Source organism: Cydia pomonella, chromosome 11, assembly GCF_033807575.1.
Source record: "Cydia pomonella isolate Wapato2018A chromosome 11, ilCydPomo1, whole genome shotgun sequence".
NCBI classification, from domain to species: Eukaryota; Metazoa; Arthropoda; class Insecta; order Lepidoptera; family Tortricidae; genus Cydia; species Cydia pomonella.
This window is the reverse complement of record NC_084713.1, coordinates 14208408-14233276: the sequence shown is the minus strand read 5'-3', so window position 1 is coordinate 14233276 and position 24869 is coordinate 14208408. Positions and strand designations below refer to the sequence as shown.

Here is a 24869-nt window from a genome sequence, read left to right as displayed (position 1 = left end):
TTCGATGTAACTCATTTAATTGGGGGCGTATTTTACAAAAAACAGTCATTACCAGGGTCGGTTAATTGACAGTTCGGAATTCAATTAAATTGGTCCGTGTGTAATTTTAGCAACAAATAAAATGTTTATTATGGAATCGCCTTCAGCCCCTCAGTCTGCCTGAAGTCGGGACACTTTAAAACGTTTTTATTACCACTAATTTCGGTGTTTGGCTTTTTATTACGTGTTCCGTTGAGAGCCTTTTAAAGTACACGATGACATTTAATTTGGCTGCTACCAGAGACAAATTATAATTATGAGTTTCGGTGATATTCATACAAAGATGCGTCCTTCATCATTAGTAGATAGCGATACTTCTTTCTTCGATCAAAGAATATAGCGATACTTCATTGAGGTGTCAGGTCAGTTATATCCATGCAGTTTTGGAGGACGATTTAAAGGGAATTTCTTTAATTATATTACAACGCTAATTCTCTAGCGAACGTCAAAGTACCGCTTAGGTCAGCTGAAGGTACCTATGAAAAGATTTGAGACTTGAGACCTCGCCCAGTTGGCACTATCTTCAATATTAACGTGCAATGAAATTGTATACAAGAATTGAGAGTTTTTATTATTTACTAGTCTATGCTGCTGTTTTAAATTTGACATACCGAGCCATTCAAATAAGGTATTGCATGTTTTGGCTAAAAGTATGTAACATGATTTCGTTTGAATTTTTATATCACTTGGAGTTTTTATAAACCGTATATCAAACTCTTAAACCGGCTATTTTTTAACAAAATGCCTTACATTTTTTTGCCAAAATTCCAATGCATTCAAGACAAACCGGTTAATAACTGTTTTTAATCCCTTCTTGTAATGGCTAAATCTTCTAGAATACTGTATTGAAAACACGTAACATGAATTTTCGAATGCCTCATCGTAATTGATCGTGAATGACTTTAAAAAGACGCAATTGTTACAACTGGGACAAAGGCGTCTAAATTCCCGTTTTTTTTTAAACTCCATATATCGTTTAATAATGAAATAGCTAAAACGTAACTACACAAATTTTCTTGGTAAAGAGTCATAAGAAGCACAGCCCGTAAGAATATTTCTATACACTAATTAAATATTTCATAACTAGGAGTTAAAGGAGAGTATAAAATATTTAAAAATGGGGACGCCATGACCCCGATTGACTTAATACATAGTTCTTTTGGCAAATAACCTTTTAATCTATTATGTATACCTATGATACGTAATTGATTAAAGCGCTATTTTGATAATGACATATAGATATTATAGATAACTATATTGTTATACTTAGGTAAATAATCTTGCCGATACACAAAACATAGATAAGAGAAGATAATGGAAAACTTTCCTTTGAGTTGATTTGCTCTAAAAATATATTTCACCGTGAAACCGCAGAAAGTCTAATATTACTTGTAAAAGTGACATTTATGTGTGATCAAATGGCACTGTTAATTAACTAAATAGTTTACAAAGTGTACGTTTGAATGGGGTACTAATTAGAACACGGACATTAAAATGTATTAATGAATCGTTATATTTGAAACGGTTAGGGGTAACTAATGGGCGTGGAAAACGACAGGTTTAGAGCCCATAGACAAAATAAAAATGGAACTGAACCTGACATATCTCAGCGGCCATTATTTCATTCAATCCTTTTTCTATCGTATACAGGATGTTTATTTAGTCACCTGAAATAATTTACGGGGTGAACAGGTCATACTGAGCAACTTTTACTATGGGACCAACCCCGAAATCGTGACAAAAAAAAATACTATCCCATAGAAAATGTCAAGGTCAGACAGCCAAAATGTATTAAACAGCCAATTTTTTTGTGATTTCGGGTTTGGTGCCATAGTAAAAGTTGCTCAGTATGGCCTATTCACCCCGTAAATTATTGCAGGTGACTAAATAAACACCCTGATATATCTTAGCGCTTAGTTGATTACCAGATCTGTGAAAGTATTTGTTTATTTTGTTATTATTTGTTAATGTAATGTGTTCCATTGCTGGGCAAAGGCCTCCCTCCCTTTCTTCTATGCATCTCTGTCTATGGCAGTATTAGAGGTGTTTTACTGACTTTGTAACCTACCCTTACCACGAGTTACTGACAGTGTCAAAACTGACATAAATATACGCTAACGTCTACGTAACGTAACGTACGTACTGATATATGTATTATTGCGTGCGAGATATATAGAGAGGGACAATAACGTCTAAATACCCATTTTTTTTGTTTTAAAAACCCGTAAGTCGTTTAATTATGGAATAGCAAAAACGTTACTACACAAATTATCTTGGTAAAGACTCATAAGAAGCACAGCGCGTTAGAATATTTCTATACAATAATTAAATATTTCATAACTTGGAGTTAAAGGAGAATATAAAATATTAAAAAATGGTGACGCCATTACCCCGATTGACTTAATTATTAATCTCTTATACCTATGATACGTAATTGATTAAAACGTTATCTTTCTTTTTATTATTAATTCTCAACAATAATTATTGTGTCGTTATGTGTTATTTTGATAATGAAATATTGATAACTATATTGTTATACTTAGGTACAAAAACATTGTCTGCCGTGGACTACCTACGTAAATAATCTTGCCGATACACAAGACATAGATAAGAGAAGATAATAAAAAACTTTCCTTTGAGTTATTTTGCTCTAAAAATGTATTTCATCGTGAAACCGCAGAAAGACTAATATTACTTGTAAAAGTGACATTTATGTGTGGTCAAATGGCACTGTTAATTAACTAAATAGTTTACAAAGTTGATATTTGAATGGGGTACTAATTAGAACACGGACATTAAAATGTATTAATGAATCGTTATATTTGAAATGGTTAGGGGTAACTAATGGGCGCTGAAAACGACAGGTTTAGAGCCCATAGACAAAATAAAAATGGAACTGAACCTGACATATCTCAGCGGCCATTATTTCATTCAATCCTTTTTCTATCGTATAGAGGTTGTTTATTTAGTCACCTGCAATAATTTACGGGGTGAATAGGTCATACCGAGCAACTTTTAGTATGGGACCAACCCCGAAATCGCGAAACAAATTTGGCTGTTTCATACATTTTGGCCATATAATATAGGTCATACGGAGCAACTTTTACTATAGGACCAACATCGAAATCGTGACAAAAATAATACTATCCCATAGAAAATGTCAAGGTCAGATAGCCAAAATGTATTAAACAGCCAAATTTTACACAACACTATGAGACAACACTATTTATTTGTTTACAAAGACAATATTTTGAATTGTGGACTGCTTTACACAAATCAATAGGTATATTTATAGATTTTGTATGGTATGTGGTACGAACAAAGATTACAATTTTAGTAAATTAGTGAGCAAATTTTATTCTACGAGTTATTGTTAAATATTTTTGCTTAAGTATAAAAAGTCTAGAAAACTCCATATAGGCTTGTGAAATAATTAATTAATGGTGCGATTTTTCTCTATACAGTTAAAATACAACGTGTGTTCGTTATAATGTTTACCTACTTTTTTATAGTTTAAAGTATAAATAATGCAAAACGAGTAAAACATACTCTTAGTTTACCGTATTTGTACCAACATAAAATGCCTATGTTTTTTATTAAAACAAGTTGAATACTTCGATAAATGCCATGTCTTTGGTATAAAATCGAGTGTCACTTGTCATTTATTGCAAATGATGGGATGCATGCGTTAACGCATGCATCTGGGTCGGCTCCGCTGCCCATTATGATCTGAATGCATGCGTGAGATGCATTTTTAAAAAGATAAGCTTTATACAACCTGTTCTTGTATAAGAAACAAGTCTGAACTGAACTGTATGTATCTGAACTGAACCTGTAGATAATTGTGCTCTATACTTGGTCAAAGTTCTGTATATTTTTCAATAAAAACAGACAATTTACAGTTTACATGAAAGAAGTAACAAGTAATGTATTTCATTAATATGTAACAAAAACAGTAAAGGAAGGTAATTATCATTATATACCTACAACATGATAAGCAAAAAGTTTTATAACAACTAAACTAGTAAAAAGTTATACAGGATCTAGCTGACCAAATTACATATTTTTGTCGATTGCTTCAAAGAAAAACCTAATAATCTACCTACTTTATTTATTCTTTTACTTACACGTAAAAAAAATTTACAAAGTATCCTGTTGTGCAGTGTGTTAAGTTTGACTGCTCAGTAGAAATTAAAAACTTTGACTAGACTTCTACTGATAAATATTTTTCATTTATAATATTTTCTTCAGGGTTGCATGACAATTTAAAAAAATATTGACATGTGAAGAAACATATGAAGTGGTTCCGTTTTTAGAACCGTTTTTATAAACGGAACCTTTATAGTTTCGTCATGTTCGTTTGTCTATCTGTTGGTATTATGTCACATTCGTTCTACTCAGAAACTCAGGTGTCCATGGGCGGCGGTAATCGCTTACCATCAGGTGATCCGTTTGCTCGTTTGCCTCCTCGATCATAAAAAAGTATAAATTAGTACATTACGATACAAGTGCGAAAAATAGGAAATTCGAAACGAGTGGCGATAAATTAAAACACGACCGAAGGGAGTGTTTTAAATCGACACGAGTTGCGAATTACCTATTCGCACATGTATCGTACAACGTTTTACAGTACATATGGCCCTTTAAATGTTCGACACAGTAACGTAATATGCTACTTCTCGCACTAGTGCTATAAAGTAGCCCCATATGTACTGTAAAATGATTTAAGGACATTATCACACAAATTGACTATGTCCCACAGTAAGGCTTGTGTTATGTACTATATTGGAATGTAGGTGTAGGTATTGTAAGTCGCTACTAAGTTTGGAAGTTATAAATTTTGTATATTTTTTCTTCATACATAAAACTAAAGTGAAAGAAAGTCATGTAAAATCAACATATGCCACATCGTTCGATAGGTCTTTGAGAACAACATTAAGGTTGCAAATAACGTTTTTTTGATTTAGTGAACAGTTTTTGAAATAATCGCTCTGAAAGTCAAAAATATTGAGTGTCTCCAACCAAGCGTGTGATAAAAAGTATCGCTGTCTTGTGTCAGAGGCCAAGTCTCACTTTGGGTCGCTGAGCCAACAGAGAAAGTGTGAAAAAAAAAATGCTTAATAAATAGTTTCCACGAAAATTATTTTTTATAGAACCCTCCATTCATGCGTGGTCCGACACGCACTTGGCCGGTTTTATTCTTAATATAATAGTGTGTTATAGTTTATAATAATGTGTTTGTATACTACTGTGTAATATTAAGTGTGTGATAGCTATAAAACCGAAAATAATTTAAATAAAAAGTAATTGTAATAACTTCTTTTGTTTTTTTGAAGTCGGTTAGAAAAAACTGCTAGTAACAAAAGGGTGTAATTAAATTTCCGCAGTAAGTAAAAAATAAATCCCACTGGCTCGGAAATGGAGTACCGCCGGAATCTCCGCCATCAATCTTAAAGCTCTTGAACGTCCAAAGTTTGACGCCACTTCATTACTCTTCCCTACATTATGCTTTACTATGAAATAAGTAACATGCTTACACGAATGTAATTATGTTCAAGCGAAATGTCTTCATATTTCTAAGGGATATTACCGTTTAGAAACTTCCTTTTTACAAGCTTTTATTTAACTTGCCCTGTTAGTATGTATGGGACAAATCTTGCAAGTTAAATTTGACCCACTTCCCTGTTTCCGATGAAGCTGAAAATTTGCATACATATGTTAGTCGGGTGAAAATACAATATTATGGTACCATCAAGCTGATCTGATGATGGAGACAGGAGGTAGTTATAGGAACTCTGTGATAAAACAACGCAATTATGTGTTGGGGGTTTTTAGAATTGTCTCGATGAGTATTAGTTGCCCGTGGAAAAAAAAGTACAGTCAGCGATAACAGATTGTACCAAGAATTTAAGTTTTGCCAAAAACTTATTAAAATTATTTAGACTTGATTATTTTATTTCTTCAAACACGACGTCAATGTAAGATGACTATGTTATTGTTTGTAATGAGTAATGGATATTCCACTAAATATTTCAATGTACCTACTTCCGTAAAGTAACTAAGTACTATGTTATTCAGTTAAGGAAGTACCAAAATATAATAAATCATACATGACGTTATACAGCATGTGTACTTGCACAACGTTTTGTTATAACTTTATGCCTTTTCAATATTGCTATCACATATCGCCGGGACTAAACGTAGAAAACGCTGTGCTTTTTTATTTTATTTAAAATAAACAAAATCTCATACGAGAACAAAATGCATACGAAAATACATCACTTCATTGAATCAAGTGTTTTATCAAAAGGAAAGCTGCGAACACGGCATGCGTCAACTTCTTTTTTTGCGTGTCGCATATATATTCCGAGTTTATAATCTGCCAGATAAAAATGCACACGCGACCAATTTATTTGGCGAGTGGACGCCGTTATTGAGGATTCGCGCATTGGATGATGATATTTATTATGATGTTTTTGTGTCGTTCACAATGGACATATTAAAACGTTATTGGTGTTGTTTTAATAAGGAACGCCTACTGAATTAAACTTGAAAACTTTGATTAGAAAATATTTAACGGTATAAAATGGTGTTGAATTAGTAAAGGTAAAATAATCAACGAAAAAGATCAAGAAAGGTTGGCAAATTTTTCGTCGCGGTTCAATATTCGTTCGTGCTTAAAAGTTGCTTTAATAAAAACATTTCTACTTGAAAATTTAAAGCATATTTTATTTCATTTAGAAGTTTAATGCAAAGTCACACTTAACATTAAATTGAGTGAACTCATAGATACTAAACGAGCGAAACCTATTAAATGTAATGTCATTTATGATCGCTATAACCCGCTTGATCCAGTAATAGACCTTGACAAGAATTGGAAACTTGCGAATTTCAGAGTTCCACAGTATTTCCAATACCAAATTTAATGTAAATTACTCCGAAATTCTTTGGAATTTCGGTTTTATCGTTAACGGAAAAATAAAGCGCTGTTCTGGTATGAAATTTATAAAACTTCGAGCTATGCTCATAGGCCAAGTTGTTGTATTTTAATTTGGATTACCTGGGGCTCATTTCAAATGGAATTTGTCTTATCAGTGGCGGGGCAAGACCAAAATTTCCCTCCCTTTTTGACCAAAATTTTAATCCCTTGGCTATATCACTAGCTATTTAATACTAAAATTATACGGCTATAGTATGCAGAATAACGATATATACAAATCAAATTAAATGAAAATTAGACATGTATCATCAATCATCAGCGTATTTTTTCTATCTAGCCAACTTTAATATTTTACAGTTTTGCTTAGTCTGCAAATGTAGTCTAGTTTCAGAGTGATTTCTTTTATGCCATTGACTCTTGACAACACATTCTAAAATGTGTACAGAAAATTCAATATAAAAACTGCAATTTTACGTTACTTTCCTATATTTTATTTAACTAGATTCAACAGACCTGCTTGCTTACACAATGTACATATCATTAGGTACATATATATTATGTAGGTACACATTTTTTTTATACTACGTCGGTGGCAAACAAACACACGGCCCGCCTGATGGTAAGCAGTCTCCGTAGCCTATGTACGCCTGAATTTCCGGAAGAGTTACATGCGCGTTGCCGAGCCTAATACTTTCGCACCCTCGTTGAGCTCTGGCAACCTGACTCACCGATAGGAATACCACACTATGAGTAGGGTCTAACGTTATTTGGCTGCGGTTTTCGGTAAGGTGTAGGTATACATATACAACTACAAAATGATTAACCTTTATAACGTCTTATTAATCCATGCCGTGGCTTTATTTCGATTTATTCGAAACAAAAGACGACGGGCATGACCACCTTTCAATTTACAGCATGCAATAATTATTGCGTATAAAATTTATTTCACTGTAATGACGACAGATTATTTATTGTTATGTGCAAGTTTGTCATAAATAGTCGGGGGATGAGTTATTTTTTATTGCATGTCGGCACTGCTACCATTCCCGATGTAATGGATTCGAAGTGGGGTATTCCCAGGTGACTGTCTTCGTTTACTTGGGCTTATATCAGGAACGGAAAATGTTGTAATATGAGAGATTGTAATAACAAAATGTTTGTGAGATACGTACATATTAAATATATATTAAAACGGGTCACTCACGTATTTTATGTTGAAAATTGCTTGACATATTTCACTCCATACCGAGGAGCAGGACTGCAGCTACACTTTGTTCGGCGTTGAATGCATGCGTTTACGGAATATACATTCATACTTAAAATACTAAACAAAGCTTGTACACGGGTATTATCGACGATAAATACTTACAAACTTATATAGATAAATACAAATAAATGCCCTTGTCGGGATTCGAACCCGGGACCATCGGCATCAAAGGCAGGGTCACCCACTTGTCCAGACCGGTCGTCAAAATCATCGGAATATTATATATATGAGACAACCTACTTGTGAGCTGAGAAAAACCCTCGCAAGAACTCCAGTGATCGTATCAATGCAGCGCGTGGTATGTTGAGTTTGTTTTATCTTTATCGCCGCGTCGGTAACTTCGCAGTTAATGCTCCGTTGCCCTAAACAGGAGGTGGAGGAACGCGTCACATTTCACGGTAGTTCCCTTGAGATAACTGCGTATATTATTTATTTGTTAATTCTATAATGTTTTGGTGTTTCTGAATACTTTGTCGGTAAATTGCCAGTTGATGCTCCATTGCCTTAAACATGAGGTAAGGGAACGAGTCACATTTCACGGTAGTTTCTTTGAGATAACTGCGTATCTTATTTATTTGTCAATTCCAAAATATTTCGGTTATTCTGACTACTTTGTCGGTAAATTCGCGTTGATGCTCCATTGCCCTAAACAGTGGATAAAGGAACGCGTCAGATTTCACGATAGTTCCTTTGAGATAATTTCGTATCTCATTTATTTGTCGATTCCGGAATATTTTGGCGGTTCTGACTACTTTATCGGTAATATCGCAGTTAATGGTGCATTCCCCTAAACAGGAGGTGGAGAAACTTGTTTCTTTAAGCAAACAAATGGACATGTCATTTATTCGCCAGTTCAAGAGTGTTTTTGGTGTTTCTGGTTTTAATACTTTTAATGGCTTGCTATAAATTGCAGTTTAGGTAGCGATTGCATCGTTTTTAGTAAATGCGAGATATCGCATTATATCTTATTCTTTCATTAATAATTCCATGTTACCGGGGCTCCTTTTCGAGAAGTAAAAGAAGTGTGGCTATTAGTTGCCTACAAGTGAACACCCCTAGTTTAGGGTTTAGGTTGAGATAGACACTTTTCTGTGGCGGTTTACATAAATCATTATAGGTATAGGTTAAGTAAAAGTAAAATCATTTAATTTCCATACCATTTCGTACCTTGTTACAGTGACAATCAATATCAAAGTCGCTACCTCATATATTGTCACTGTGACAAAGTACAAAATGGTACTGAAATTAAATTCCATGGCCGTACCATTCGGCAAATGATCCGTTAGCGGGAAATTATTCAGTCAGAGTAACTTAATTGGCTACTCATACCTTAGTACCGTGGATTGGGGTTACTTTAATTTCTGGGTTTACTTTGATAAAAACTTTACCTCAAGTTCAAACCCAAATATTACGCTTGTTGAATGCATTCTTTGGATATTTTTTTTACGGTTGGCAAGATTGAACATCACTGCCAGTTTGTGATTTGTGTCCGAGGGATAAACCATGTCGATCGATGAGAAATAAAATAAAATATGTAAGTATTAGTTTTGTGTACTTTTAATAGCCTGTATAACTTCTAATGTACAGTGTTCTATATAGTAAATACATAAATTTGATGTAATTCATTGAATCAGGCATGTAACGGCCTATAAAATGAAATCTTGTTGCAAACCATAATTATGGCGGCCATTTGTATTTTTTCGGATTTTGTGGCATGGGGTGTCATTGATTGCTTATAAGGGTTTACTTTGATCACTGATCAATGACACCCCGCCAAATATAGTTTTTTTTAGATTATTTCGTTAATTAATGGTTTCCTAACTGATTTTTGTTTTATTGTTTTAGAATAATGCCTCGAACATTTAAAAAACGATTAGGTTCCCGAGCATATCAGAACTACTCTGAAAAAGTTTTAAACCTGTGACAGAAGAGGTTGAAGGCAGGTTTTCGATACGCCAAGCATTCGAACATCATGATGTTGTCGATTACATATTGTTGGTAAAGTTTGATAACTTTTATTGTTCAATAATTATGCTTCTAAACATAAATAACTAAAATATGAGACTGTTTTGAAATAAAGTTGATTTTTCTTAAACTGTCCTTGTTTTTATTTGTCAAAGTAACCCCCCCAAATGCACAAAAATCCTAAACCTGCGAACGGATTTTTTTTTATGTTGTGATGTTTACTCTCTATAGGGGTTACTATCAGATTCTGTCAAAAAAAGGGGGGTATCAAAGTAACCCCAAGTTTAGTTTAAAGTTGATCACCACTTTTTTATTTTATTTCAAAAGATACATAAAAAATAAATTATTAGTGAAATCGATATAGAAGCAAAAACCGATATTGTCATTTTTTTTAATTTTTTTTGATTCCATATTCGGGGAGATAATTACATATTAATTTTGAAATTGATCAAACTAACCCCAATCCACGTACTAGATATTCCTACGATTTACGGTAGCAAATAAATCTCTTACGAATCCAACTAATAAAAACCTTTCATAGAACTTCAAACAAATGTTGGAAATATTCAGTCACAAAGGCAAAAACCACTCAAACTCATTCTAAGTACGATAATACCGGAGTAATAAGTTACAAAATATCGTAGTTGTAACATCATTAATCGGCTAAATAAAAGCCAACAATTGTACAACTTTAGCCCTTAATGCGCTGTTTCAAAAAAAACTTTGCCGTGTTTTCAATTTTTTCGCCGTTTACAAAAAAGTTTTCATGAAAAGAGCATCAAATGAAAGTTATGTGTCTCCGTTTGGCCGGGACCCAGAGGACAGTACGTGATCCGAAATGCCCGGAATTGCCTATTCATGCTTTTCCCACATATTCCCAACTTTGCTCTAGTTCACAAAAAAGTTTTGAGTAGCCTTTGAACGGTTTGGCTCACGCCTTTTTGTTGACAACGAATCCGTTTGCCATCACTTACCCGCCAGATCGAGCGTATCAGATGACTCGCGTTTACCACGCATAGGCACTCTTATACAAATATATGTTATTTGTGAGAGAATATGTACAGTAAGGTGATTCCACACAACCGGCGAAATCGAGAAAGAATTGATACAATAATTGAGTTCCAGGGATAGACAAAATGACGTCGCAAGCGCACGTCCAATATTTTCGAAAATTGTCATTTTAGTGGACACGGATCACGTTAAAATGAAAAGTAAATAAAAGACAGATCTGGGCTCAATAGCTACTCTCCAACGCCCTCTCAAACGCCCATTTGTTCTGGATATCCACATTTATAAGGTAATCCGTTATTATTAATACTGAATCTATCACATGTAATCTATGGTTTGCAACTAATAGAAAATTCAACAAACGTATTCGCAGCAGTTTTCGTATGAGGTTTTCTTTTAGCTCGATTTAAATATGTGCGCTGAATATGATCTTATGTAAATGCAGGATTTAAATTCCCAGATGAGAAGTTCAACCTTTGCAGTTTCCGTTTTCGTGTATGAAACACGAGGGAATTATATTGTGTTAGGGTTGGAAATAAAAGGAGTACGGCTAAAAGCCATCCGCTGTTACATAAGACTCACGAAAGTCTGGAAGCAATAAGGCATAGTATAAAAATGGTAATGCTACAAAGGGATCTTTTAGAAGAACAGTATTTTAGAACTATGTATTTCTACCTGACTACTGAGTTATGGTTATGACTTTAAAAGATAAGGATTCATAATATTATGTACCTATAGAGAAAAAAATTGACGACCGGTTTGGCCTAGTGGGTAGTGACCCTGCCTACGAAGCTGATGGTCCCGGGTTCAAATCCTGGTAAGGGCATTTATTCGAGTGATGAGTATGGATACTTGTTCCTGAGTCATGGGTGTTTTCTATGTATTTAAGTATTTTATAAATATTTTGATATTATAGATATCGTTGTCTAAATACCCTCAACACAAGCCTTATTGAGCTTACTGTGGGACTTAATCAATTTGTGTAATAATGTCCTATAATATTTATTTATTTTATTTATTTATAGAGGTGTTAATTTTTTAAAGGTGTTTGTAACGTATGATTTGTTTTTATGGCGAGGGTGTCAATTTTTCTGTAACTTTGAAAGAGGTGACATATACGAAAATACCTTAATGTTTTTTCTTGTTCAGTTAGATTAATTAATTTAATGTCAGAAGAAGAAACATTTAGTTACATACTTTCATCAGCCCTACACGCAGAAATGCCTGAAGTAGCTCAGATATTTCCGTTAAAATGAAACATTCCGGCCGTCCAGTGGCTAATTGTGTTCATCCACTTAAAACGAGATCTTAGGCCAAGTGTCGCTTACGACCTTATTTAAAAGTCTCTAATATAAATGCGGGCATTTTAGGCGTAAGCGACAACTGTTTTACGGTTTTTTTAAGAAAGAGATAGTTTAGCAAGAATTCGTAGCAGCGGTAACAAAGCTAATTATCTCTCTCGTAATAGTTCATTTCTCGTCGCTTGTCTCCGCCATCTTTCAACTGCGACGCCGACAGATTTTTTGTTGTCCTTTATTGTTGTGAAAGGATAAACATTTAACTATAAATGTCAAAACAGTAACAATGTACTAACTTTAGAAAGTGAGATTTTCTCCTGTAGACCGCTGAAGGAATATGGAGATTAAATCATTCAATAAGGCATTCGTTTTTTCTTTGAACTGAAGTGTCACATAATACAGAGTGACTTCAGAAACATGAACAAAAGTTAAAAAACGTAAAAAAAACTGTTTAGATAATTTAAGTTTGCGAGAACGGTTCAATAAAGCAGATATTGGAAATAATTTATCAAATTCCTGGTAGAGAATTCCCACGTAATTAGTATGTTTTTTATAATGTAAGAAAAACCCTTAAATTTTCTTATAAATAAATGTTGACGTTGACAGCATTTTTTTATTTATTTCAAAAGGTTATTTTCGCTATATCACATTCACTGCCAGGAACCCGCCTGGTGGGCGCTCGTGAACTTTGTTCAGATGCCGGACAACCCGCTGGGCGGGTTGTTTTGTACGCAGCTATAGACCACCGGTTTCTGGCGTAGTGCGCCGTTTTTTGTCTGGCAGTGTATTCAATAAAAAACTGATTGTGGTAGTTCATATTCTATAACTGTTAAAATAATATATGTTGCAGTACCATTTCGTTATTGTTATTCAAAAGCAATCAAACTGATTGCACGCTTGTCTTTAATAGACGATGCCCGCATGAGCTAAACAGAAACTAGTTTCACTAACTACTTTGTATTAAAACTCGAACTGTTTCCGTTTATTTTCTCATAAATTTGCAATGTTGGCTATCGAATAATAACGTATTGCCAATAACGGTGTATAATACTAGTTTTTTTCCCACGGACTCGGATGTTTTGACGAATGGTTTTACTTGGTCTTGGTAAATAATAACAATTATATCGGTCTTTGGTCTCGGGATAATTTACGAATACAAATATGGTTTTTAATAAAAGCCATAGGTATATTTTGTTACATTTTAAATAATGGTTTAAGACTAAGACAGAAAAAAATTAAGGCTGTTTAGGTACTTAACGAGCAGCCTTTTTAACGAGTTTAAATAAAAGTAACTAAATTTTGTGAGGTACCCACTACATATTTAGTTTGACATTTTTTAGTTTTCTGTTTTTAATTGGTTTCTTAGTTTTTAATTTGACGGTAATTTTTAATTTGCTTTGTTTTTTGATTATTATTGTTAATATTTTATAATTATATGTTTGCATGCCAAATTATTGGAGATCGATGAACGACCAAATAAATAAACTCTCTTCTTCCTCCTGCCCTTATAAACTAAACTAAACCAAATAAATAAACTAAACTAAATTAAACTATGCTTAAACCCCTGGCGAATTTGGTTAACTTTTTAAATAACTATGAATTACGTTATTAGTACTAGTAAGTACGTGCGTATGTATACAACATGTTTGTATAGGTAATTGTTGATTTATCACGTAGACGGAGTCAACATATATATTGTATAAATATTAACTGGTCGGTTTGGGCTTGCAATACAAGATTGAGATATTTCGATGTATTCTCAATGCGAAAATCGACGAGACGTGATTTAAAGATTACATATTGTATCGTCGAAAAATTAATTCCTTAATTGGTATTGGTATACGACTCGCGATGGCAAACGAGCCAAAAAACAAATGATTAATATGTACGCCTGCTGTCTTTTGTTTATTTTACATAAAACATACCAGATTATTTAACATACACACATTTAATGTCACCTTTTACTTACGGGATTTATTAAACACGGGAAACAAAAAGAGCAATGAGGACGGTATTCTTTTTTCACGTCAGCAGCTCGAACAAGGGTAATTTGCTGCTTAAAAACAGTGAGCAAAATCGCATTTTGCTCACCGAGTGAGACAAAATAACATTCTAGTGACCTTTAGATTCGAATGTCATTTCAACGTGCGGGGCCTAATACAAGTTCGAAATATTTGGATTGTATTGTCTTTATCCCTTTCACGTCATTAGCAAAAAGAAAGAGACAAAAAAAGTGCATACTTAATTCAACGGTATATTGACGGACCTGAAATAAGTCAGACCGCATCGTTCCAAAACACCCTACGAGTCTTCATTCGTAATAATTAATTAATTGAATAAAAGTTTAAAATTTAATAAAAACACCATATTTTACGTATTTTATTATACAATCAAAACAATGAACCTATACAAATTTACGCAATAGTTATGCAGTAAATAATTCTACTTAACTACTTTTAACGATCTCTACTATAGTTGACAAATAGTAGTATCCGCAATTCGGACCGTATCTTACAAAGTTTTTTTTTACAAAAAAAAAAGTTGTCGATTGAACTGTCAATTGATGTTCGTTAATTCATTATTTTCGTATTATTTTATTGAAATTTCTTTCGTTTTGTTTTATTGCGGTAATTAAAGTTAATTGTTAGAATACCTTCAGAAAACATGAGTGAAATAGTGATCCGTCAGTCTGGAATAAATTTTTTCAGGTTGTATTTTTTGATGGCTGACTGAAATGAAAAATTTTGTGTAGGTACTACACGAGATCAAAGTTATTTACATCTCGTGCGCTTTTGAGTCCCTTACTACGCTCAAGATTCTATAGAATCTTTCGCTTGCACGGGACTCAAAACAAGCACTCGAAGAAATATCAAACTTTGCTCTCTTGTTGTACAAATAACTATTTCGTAATTCGAAAATCAAAACTCACAAATCAAACTCGTAGACATTTACCAACTCTTAAAAGACTCATATTTTACAATTGAATCGATACTGAGACAAAAACTTGGTATTAGGTTACATTTTTTGTACTTAATCCTGCTTATGCTTGCCCGTTTGTATCATTTTGGCTGGCGATCCTTATTATTTGTACGCTTCATTATTTGAAATTATTGTAAGAGCTTTTGCGCTTGTAGGGCGAAGTAAATATATCGGTGAACAGTTTTTTTTTATCTCCTATAATTATAAGTCAAATTCAACACTCCGACAGTATCCTACACAAAAGTACGGCTAATTTGTACTGGAAAGGTTCAGTTGTAGAAATACTAGTGACCTTTACCTACAATTAAGATTGGTACGCGCTCGGTTAACTTTCCAAGGGCCAATTCCTCTACATGGGTATAAGGGGCACGTATAAATTGGACTTATCACTTAGGCCCCCTTTGCCCAAACTGAACTTGACTTGAGATACAAGGTGCCTCTTGATTTTGGGACTATAATTTCAAGGATTGATTTAACTTTTTTACCCCCAACGCAGAAAAAGGGGTGGTGTAAGTTTGACCGCTATGTGTGTGTATTTATCTGTGACACCGTAGCTCTTAAACGTATAAACCGATTTGGGTGCGTTTTTTTATTTTATTGCGTTAGGGTTTTTTTTTTTTATAATTTATATGAAGTTATCTATTACTTACATGATGTGGACCAAAAATTGTTTAGTGATTATCATTATCGTTCCTGAGTTCGAGAAGTAACTTCAATGGGTATACATAGTTTGTGATATATTAAAAAAAAAAAAAACTTTGTAAACTCAAAATCGTCTAGTCTTTAAGTCCCTGGTAGTAGAATTACGGATTCACTAATTGGTCTATGGCAAATCGACACATGACATGGCCATGCAGAGGATATCGGCATCAATTCTTTATAGTCTTCGCACATTACTTACTACCTATTAGTTTGTATGAAGTTAAATAAGCAAATAACCTTTATGTTTATCTCTTCTATAAATTACTTGATTTAGTACCTACTTAATATAAACATAATAGGTTTATGTGGAAACGAACGTACTGTATACAAACGTTGAAATGATTTAATATCAATTTTTATAAAAAGTAGCGTCAAATCAATTCTAATCCTTCTCAAGGTTTGTCGAGTTTTGCTCATGTACTCGTAGAGCTTTTTAGGTACCTATGTAGTTACATTTCTTGTTGACCATTAATTTATTATTTCTGAATCGCTTGTGCGTTTCACATGACATTGCGATTTTTTTTAAGTGTTACCTCGGTAAAATTAAAAATGTATGTTTTGTTAAAATAATGTTTGTGTGAAAACGTTTATAAATAGATTGGGTATGGCTCCAGTAAGGTAAGTAAATACTACTTTACTGCATATAAGGGTTTCAATTCAAGCAGAATTAATGGACTGCTCTTTAAACAACTCAAAACAGGGTGTCATTTATGGCACTGCATAAATTTTAATATAAGTATGTTTAATATGCTGGGCGGCTGGGCGGAGCTGGAGGAGGTCGCGCTGAGAGAGCCCTATGTACCTGATGAGGCTTAACAGGATACCATCATCATCATCGTGTTTCAACATTATTTAAACGTTACATGACGCCTCAACGTTGACACTTATCAGTGTCCTGTAAAAATTAAATCCAATTTATGCTCAGCTCACACTTCATGTTTGTGGACTCTCCAAAATATCACCATGTATAAGTGGTATTTTTTAAGTGTACCTAAGGAGTACTCGGACTGATCAACCTATGAAGAGGCAAAAAACGCTGCAAGGGCTTACTTAGGGCCGGTGACTAATAGTAAGACCAGCATACGACAAAATAGGTGAAGTGAACGGCAAGTCTCCAAACACGTGCTCGGTCGTGATTCTATACGAGACACGACCGGGCCATGGCCATATGTGAACTTACACAATAACACTTTTCACGTTAAAATAACACTTGGGTTCAAAATTGGGGGTTTCAATTAGTTTGAAGTAGTTCGGAAAGTTCGAACCCGCGCGGTGCTAGCGAGCGCGCGACCGTTTTGACTTCGTGTGGAGCTTACACTGATTTTTTGTTGGAGGCATCGCCGCGCGGCTTGCTCCACATTCGACCGGTGTAGACGGTGTTCTAATCGCTCGGCGAGCGCACGCGAACAAGTTTAGCTAGCCTTCCGCTCCTTGAAAACTGAGCATAATCTTAGAGTGGATTTAAACTAGTTATTTTATGCATGGGACTTGCTAAGCGTTTGAAATAACACGTATCCCTGAGCGCCAAGTGACCGATATAAGCTTACCTCTCGATGTGTAGTAACTATATGTAATTAGATATCTTAAGTAAACTGGTGCAGTGATAGTTCGCTCATCGGTAATAACAGTACACCGGACTATTATCCGACTTGATATCATGTATTAACTTTATATGAAACACTTGACGCCTAGGTAACCACTTCAATCAACTGCATAGCCGCACTTACATACGTGTTACACTATTATGTTGGTGTTACGATTTCGCAACGTATTGCCAATATTAGAGCTTATTGCTTAGGTACTTGTTAATTTTTTGTAGTTTATTAGCGTTGCCAAGCAGATAACTTAAGATTTGTTTTGATTAAAAACAGTTTTATGACCTTTAATAGTTAACAGAGTCGATTAATTAATTCGAACTTAGATACGACAAACATTTGCTAAAGATTTGATATGGATTAGATATGTCAGTGTCACACGTGACGTTTCTTCAAACAAAAACGTCACTTTTGATACTGACATATCCAATCCATATCGTATGTTTAGGAAACAAATTATTGACGTATCTTAAAGTTCGAATAGGGCCGAAAGTTAACGTGGGAATGTGATAACATCCTGAATAAATTAGTTGCCCAAAGACATAGGAAGTCTAATATCCAGTATTTTGAAAAAGGTCTTGGCTAGAATGTAAAAAAGCTTATATTCATAGGTTACTGTACTTAATTAGCATGTAAATTATATTTCAGAGGCATTTATTTTATTTACGTTTTTGTGGACACCGCAATATGCAAAAGAACGTTGCATATTTATGTAAGTACTGCACCGTATTACACATCAAAAGCTTTAAGAGTCCGCAGCAAGCTCGGTTCTCCATACAAACGTACAAGTTACGCTCTCATTTTAAAAACGACTAACTAGATTGCTCTGATACTTTGTACTCACAATAGGATAAGGATATGCCTGTAATTAGTTTATGTAGCTTCAGATACCTTAGTAAAAATCTGCGAATTGATGTTCTTCATACAAAATTTGTTTTTGCTCTATTTTGTTTGTTTTAAAAACTGGAGTTATATAAATGAATTATAGTCATAGATATACTTCATGTAATTGTATATGCAAAGTTTCATTACAATCCAACACGTAGTTTTAAAATGAGAACGAAACACCGTTTGTTTGGGAAGGTGAAATTTAGCGGAGCTTGCTGTGGACTCTTAAAATCATCAATTTAGAAAACTTATCTAAAAATTTAAGAAGCTTCTTTTTACAAGCTTATATTTAACTTGCCCTGTTAGTAGGTATGTATATGTGGCTCAAATCTTGGAAGGTAAATTTGACCCACTTTCCGATTTCCGATTGAGCTGAAAATTTGCATATCTACAGTAAGTCGGGTGACAATCCAATAGTATGTTACCATCGAGCTGATCTGATGATGGAGACGGTAGCCATAGGAACTCTGTGATGAAATAACACAACCTAATTGTGTTTGGGGTTTTCAGAATTGTCTCGATGACTATTAGTTGAATGTATAAAGAAAAGTACTTACAATCAGCAACATAAACTTGTACCAAGAATGAAAGTTTTGCCAAAAGTGCATGTTTTCTTAATTACGTACTTAGTTACAATTATTCTATATATCTGATACTCTAAAGTTTAATGAGTTTATTTATATTTCTCCATTTATTTTAATTTGTCTCCGTAATCATATGACAAATACGCCGCCAAGCGCGCGTTAAAGATAAATTAAAGTATTGATGCTGCCATTAATCAGTAGCCACCAGCGTTCTTATAATTAGGTGGATCTTTAGAAAAATTATTTCTCCGAAACGCAGAAGAAATAGACATTCGTTTTGTGAAACTCATCTCGAATAGAAACTGCAACATAGCGGTGAAAAAAAAAAAAAAAACCGGCCAAGAGCATGTCGGGCCACGCTCAGTGTAGGGTTCTGTAGTTACTCTTCCGTCACAATACGCTAAACTGGAGCTTAAAGTATATTAAATTGTTAACCAAGGGATGAAACGGTACCTTTCACCCGAGTTAAATAAATAGGCAAATTTGCATAATCAGTACCTAATTAAAGTAAGTCTTTTTACTATGAAGGGAAATTTTTTGCGATAACTCAAAAACAGCTAAACTGATCATGCCCGCTATAGTTTTCATTTAATGTCTTTCTTAAGCTCTACTTCCACGATTTATTTCATATTAAATAAATCGTGGAAGTAGAGCTTAAGGGGGGGGAAACATTATTTTTTTCTTTCGAAGCGATTATCTCCGAATATATTCACTTTATCAAAAAATGTTTCTTGAAAACCCGTATTAGTTTTGAAAGACCTTTCCAACGATACCCCACACTCTAGGGTTGAACACACACACTTTACGTGTAGGGGAGGTACCCTAAAAAAAATTAAATTTTTAGATTTTATTATACGACTTTGTCGGCTTTATTGATTTATATATTCATGCCAAATTTCAGCTTTCTAGCACTAACGACCACGGAGCAAAGCCTCGGACAGACAGACAGACAGACGGACATGGCGAAACTATAAGGGTTCCTAGTTGACTACGGTACCCTAAAAATACGAAGATAGTGGACTACCGCTTCTTCATACAAACGTACCTAGTCCCCAATACATATCGGCCTATCAGTTATTCGCGATTGTCAGCTTTTGCGAATAACTGACAGGCCGATATCGTCCGGCGAATTAGTAATCATTGGGCCCCTTTACTGGATTAATATAATTAACTTTGTTTTCGATTGATTATTATAGGAACGATAAACAAATTTCATATTAATTTTTAAAAGCTCCTAACTCTTATATTAAATAAAAACCGGTCTGGTGCGTGTCGGATCATGTATAATGGATGGTACCGTACCTTTATAAATCTTAACACAGAAAACCATACAAGCAAAAGGGTACTTAGGTCGTCTTATTAAGAAGTTACGTTTCTTGAAAAAAAAGTCTACCAATTATGATAAAAAATGGGGAAAAGCGTATTTACAAATTATATTCTGGCTGAAAATTAAAGTTCAAATTTCCGTAATTAGAGCAATAAGACAAGAGTCAGAGGCACAAGACGACACATTAAAGCTTTTGAGTGCAAAGATGGTGCTGGAATCATGTACTGAAAGTCCCCCAAGACCCTTCTCTTCTACTACCTCTTCATATCACTACTGAAGGCAGCAGTTTTTTTTATATACTCTTTACCGTCGCCATGTTTATGTATATTGTATCTTACTTCAATAAATATCTTAACTATCTTCAACCGATTATGTTAAAAATAATTTTAACATAATCGGTTATATAAATATATGCATATTTTTTTTTATTTTAATATCTGGGCTATATGCACACGTTATAGGATCACAAAATACGTCTATGTTCCAAATTTCATTCAAATATACCTAGTTGCCTAGTAAAATGGCTGTGACATAAAGACAGACGGATGAACGGACGTAACGAAATTATAAGGGTAATTTTGAACCCCAAATTAGAAAAATAAATATTCAAACGAAACAACAACAGCATAGCTGTGGTAAATATACTCGTTGGTACCTACACCAAATTACGTAATAATATTTTCTAGCGGTCACGTGACGTCGTCACGACTTTTTGCGTACCTACCTCATCTAAAAATCCTGCACCAACTAAGAGATTTGACTTATTTGAAATTAAATATTTATCATTAAAATCATCATTTAAAAGTCAATTTTAGCAGTCAATATGGAAACAATGCAAAATTTGCATCAAACTACTTTGTCACTCTTGTGGATAAAATGCAACTTTTTCATCAGTTTTTGAATAATCACGAGTAGGGATTGCAATCCGGTCCGGCGGATCCGGTAATCCGGCCGGATCCGGCACTTTTCAGGAGCTACCGGATCCGGTAAAAATCACCGGATCCGGTAAAATAAAGAACGCCTAAATACAGCACGCGCTGTGCGTTTTAGATGAGGAAAAAGCGACGGATGAGAGGTATGAACTTGAATAGAACAAAAAACGAATGAACAAGTTTAAATTTAGTGAGATAAAAATATATTTATTATGACATTTATGACGATGACTGGGAACAGGAGAGAATTTCTTCTTCTTTCATGTTGGTGGCATGATATGACGATTACATAAATACTGTAATAGAAGGAAAAATTAAAGGATGGAGATGCCATGGAAGGCATTTGTTATGTCATAATGTTGTGATAGGAGATTAAAACTAAACACATTTTTTTTTATACTACGTCGCTGGCAAACAAGCATACGGCCGGCCTGATGGTAAGCAGTATCCGTAGCCTATGTACGCCTGCAACTCCAGAGGAGTTACATGCGCGTTGCCGACCCTAACCCCCTCCCTCCCCTCGTTGAGCTCTGGCAACCTTACTCACCGGCAGGAACACAACACTATAAGTAGGGTCTAGTGTTATTTGGCTGCGATTTTCTGTAAGGTGGAGGTACTTCCCCAGTTGGGCTCTGTTCTAGATCTGGAATGACATCCGCTGTGCTGTGCCCTACCACACAAAGCGAGATGACATTCACAGTGCCCATACCTCTCTTGTGGACGTAGTTTAAGGACGTACCCGGGTCCAAATTTAACAGGATTAAGTCGGTGGTACTCGACCGACTTGAGTTGAGCTCATCAATATGTATGTATTATATGATAATCTTTAGTTTACTCCGATTATATATATATGATAAAATATAGATTCTTTTCTATTAAAATTTAAGAGAGAATCGTTTGTCTTCACAATTCCATCCAATTGTATGCAATTTCCTTCATCTTCAGGTACGTGCTACTCTACTTGTAGCCAATTCTTTATTTGATCCATGTAATTTTTCTTAGGGAGTCCCTTTCCGCGATGGTTTTAATCCTACACTTTATTATTTTTGCACGAAATCGCCGTGTCGCGTTTCGTTCCGTATAATTTGCCCTTCTATGGAATTGATTTTTAGGGAAAAATCAATTTTTTTTTAATCATACAGCCTACTACTTTCTCGCACAAAAAAATGAGAGCAAGATAATATTGTAGCGCATTTAATATCATTTTGGTTAAAAGTAAAATATCTTCTTTTGTTACTAGAATGGATGTCAATGTCATTACAAAGAATTCAATTAAACAACAGTTACGAAAACTTCTCCTTTCAATTTCCCACCCCACATCTTATCATCAGGCTTTGGAAAATAATCAAATTCATAACTATAATCGAAAATTTGAGTGCTTGTGAATGATTAAAAATAATAAAAAACCGATTTCATATTTTGTTTTTAAGGTGATACTGATATTGTAACACTTTTTACTACTAAGTTCTATTTTATTGTTAAGAAGTTATTTATTAATAGATTAGATTTAGGAATACGTATTACGCAAAAAACTAGAAAAATATGTCATTTAATTAACTTTAATATCCCTATACCAATCCGGATCCGGTCCGGCCGGATCCGGCCGGATTATGGCCAAAATCCGGCCGGATCCGGCCGGATTGAAAATCAATCCGGTTTGCAATCCCTAATCACGAGCTGGTGTGGTGACAATGATATTTTTTTGCTGGCCCCAAAATTTTGTACTAAAACTAAAAACTTATTTGTAAATCAGCACAAATGTACTAAATATTGTAATGCCCTGGCATATTAAGCGCCTGTTGTATTTTTATTGTGACAGTTTGTGAAATACGTAACGCTATGGAAGCTCGCAAACATATTACAGAATTATGAGACAAACAATAATGGACTTTAACACTATGATTATTTGAATTCTGTCGTAGCACGATTTGGGCATCCGATTTGTATTGTCTAGGAGCCGTCTAGAAATGGAAAAATAAATCTTCGGTGAGCCCGATTTTAAAACAATAAATTACTTTAAGTCCGTTAATAATGTGAAATGTGAATGAGTAGTGAAAATAATATTCACGCATAAAATATTAATCAGATTACCGCGTTTACATTATTATTATTTTTGTATGAATTACCTATAGGCCAATCAAATTAGAAAAATGAATTACCAACAAGCTGGAGATCATTTTATTACCTTCACTTGGTCCTAAATTAATGTAATGAGTTTGCGGAATCCCAGGAGACATGCATACAGTTTTTTGCTTGTAGATCGAAAACGGTAGGCCCGACGGAAAATTTGTTCTAATCATGATGGAAATTGATATCTGGAGGATCCAAAAGGTAAAACGGGTTGCCATTTTGATTATTTTTTGGTATGGTCAGGTTAAAAATCCTGAAACGCCTTTTCATCAGTGTCTACTATCTGGTCCACCAAACATTGCTGATAGTGCCACTGTAATTGATTGTGGGTTTCTTCTACGTTGAGTGGTTTGGCAACAAGCAAAAAATAATCTCCTAAGGCTCTCTAAATTTATGCACACTTACTGTGATTGCGCAAACTCGGATTAAGGTATGAAGGTATGATTAACCAAATGAAGGTTTAAAAATGATTTCCAACTAGCTGGGAATTAATTCCTCAAAACGCTTTTTATGGATCGCATTTGATTAGCCTCTTATTTTTGTTTTTGTTTTTATGTTATGAATACTGATTCATAACAATCTACTGAGATTGTGTCACAAGGGAGCAAAATTACATATTTACGGCGAGGGCGTACAATGAATCCTGAACGAAGCGAAGGTTTCTATAATAGAGAGAGAATAGAACAGATAGAATCTTGGCGAGGAATTCAAGTGCTAACCCCAAAGTGGAAATAATTTAGCCACCATTTTACTGCTTTTCACATCTGCTATGAGGAAATTATTGTTTCAAAATATTATTTAAGCTAAAAAAAATTGAATGCAAAAAAGAAAAACAAAATCATGTCCTAGAACAGAAGAGTGACACTTTGATTTGATCCCTCTTAGCAGGGAAGAAAAGTTCCACTTTGATCCCTTCTAGCAGGGCAGAAAAAGCCCTTTTCCGAATTGGTAATGTAAAAAATATTTTTTGAAAGCGCTGTCAGTTTAGGAAATCCACCTCTGAATTTGACTTGGACTTTAAGGCATCTTCGAGGCAACTTAAAAATATTTTCTGATAATAGAGAAAGAGAAAGTATTTAGTTCCAATTTTCTGAAAGCACACTTGCTTTCATTCAGCAATTCATGGTTAAAAAATATTTTTTCCTTGTGTCCAGGTTTATTTCCACAAGAAAAACGTAGACAAGAAATCAGAAGACAGGACATAATTTATACCAT

The 24869-nt window shown here is 34.4% G+C and overlaps 1 protein-coding gene across 4 annotated transcripts in view; it reads right to left on the bottom strand.

Moving 5' to 3' along the window:
- LOC133522938 (monocarboxylate transporter 10-like) overlaps positions 1-24869 on the bottom strand; it is a 231998-nt gene that overhangs the window by 77406 nt on the left and 129723 nt on the right. For 3 of the 4 annotated variants that reach the window (XM_061858432.1, XM_061858433.1, XM_061858435.1), the window contains exon 1: positions 17379-18010. The exons of the other annotated variant lie outside the window; for it this stretch is intronic. The gene's annotated coding sequence lies outside the window, so the exon portion shown is untranslated. Of the gene's footprint in view, positions 1-17378; positions 18011-24869 lie in introns of those variants that run through there. 4 annotated transcript variants of the gene reach the window in all.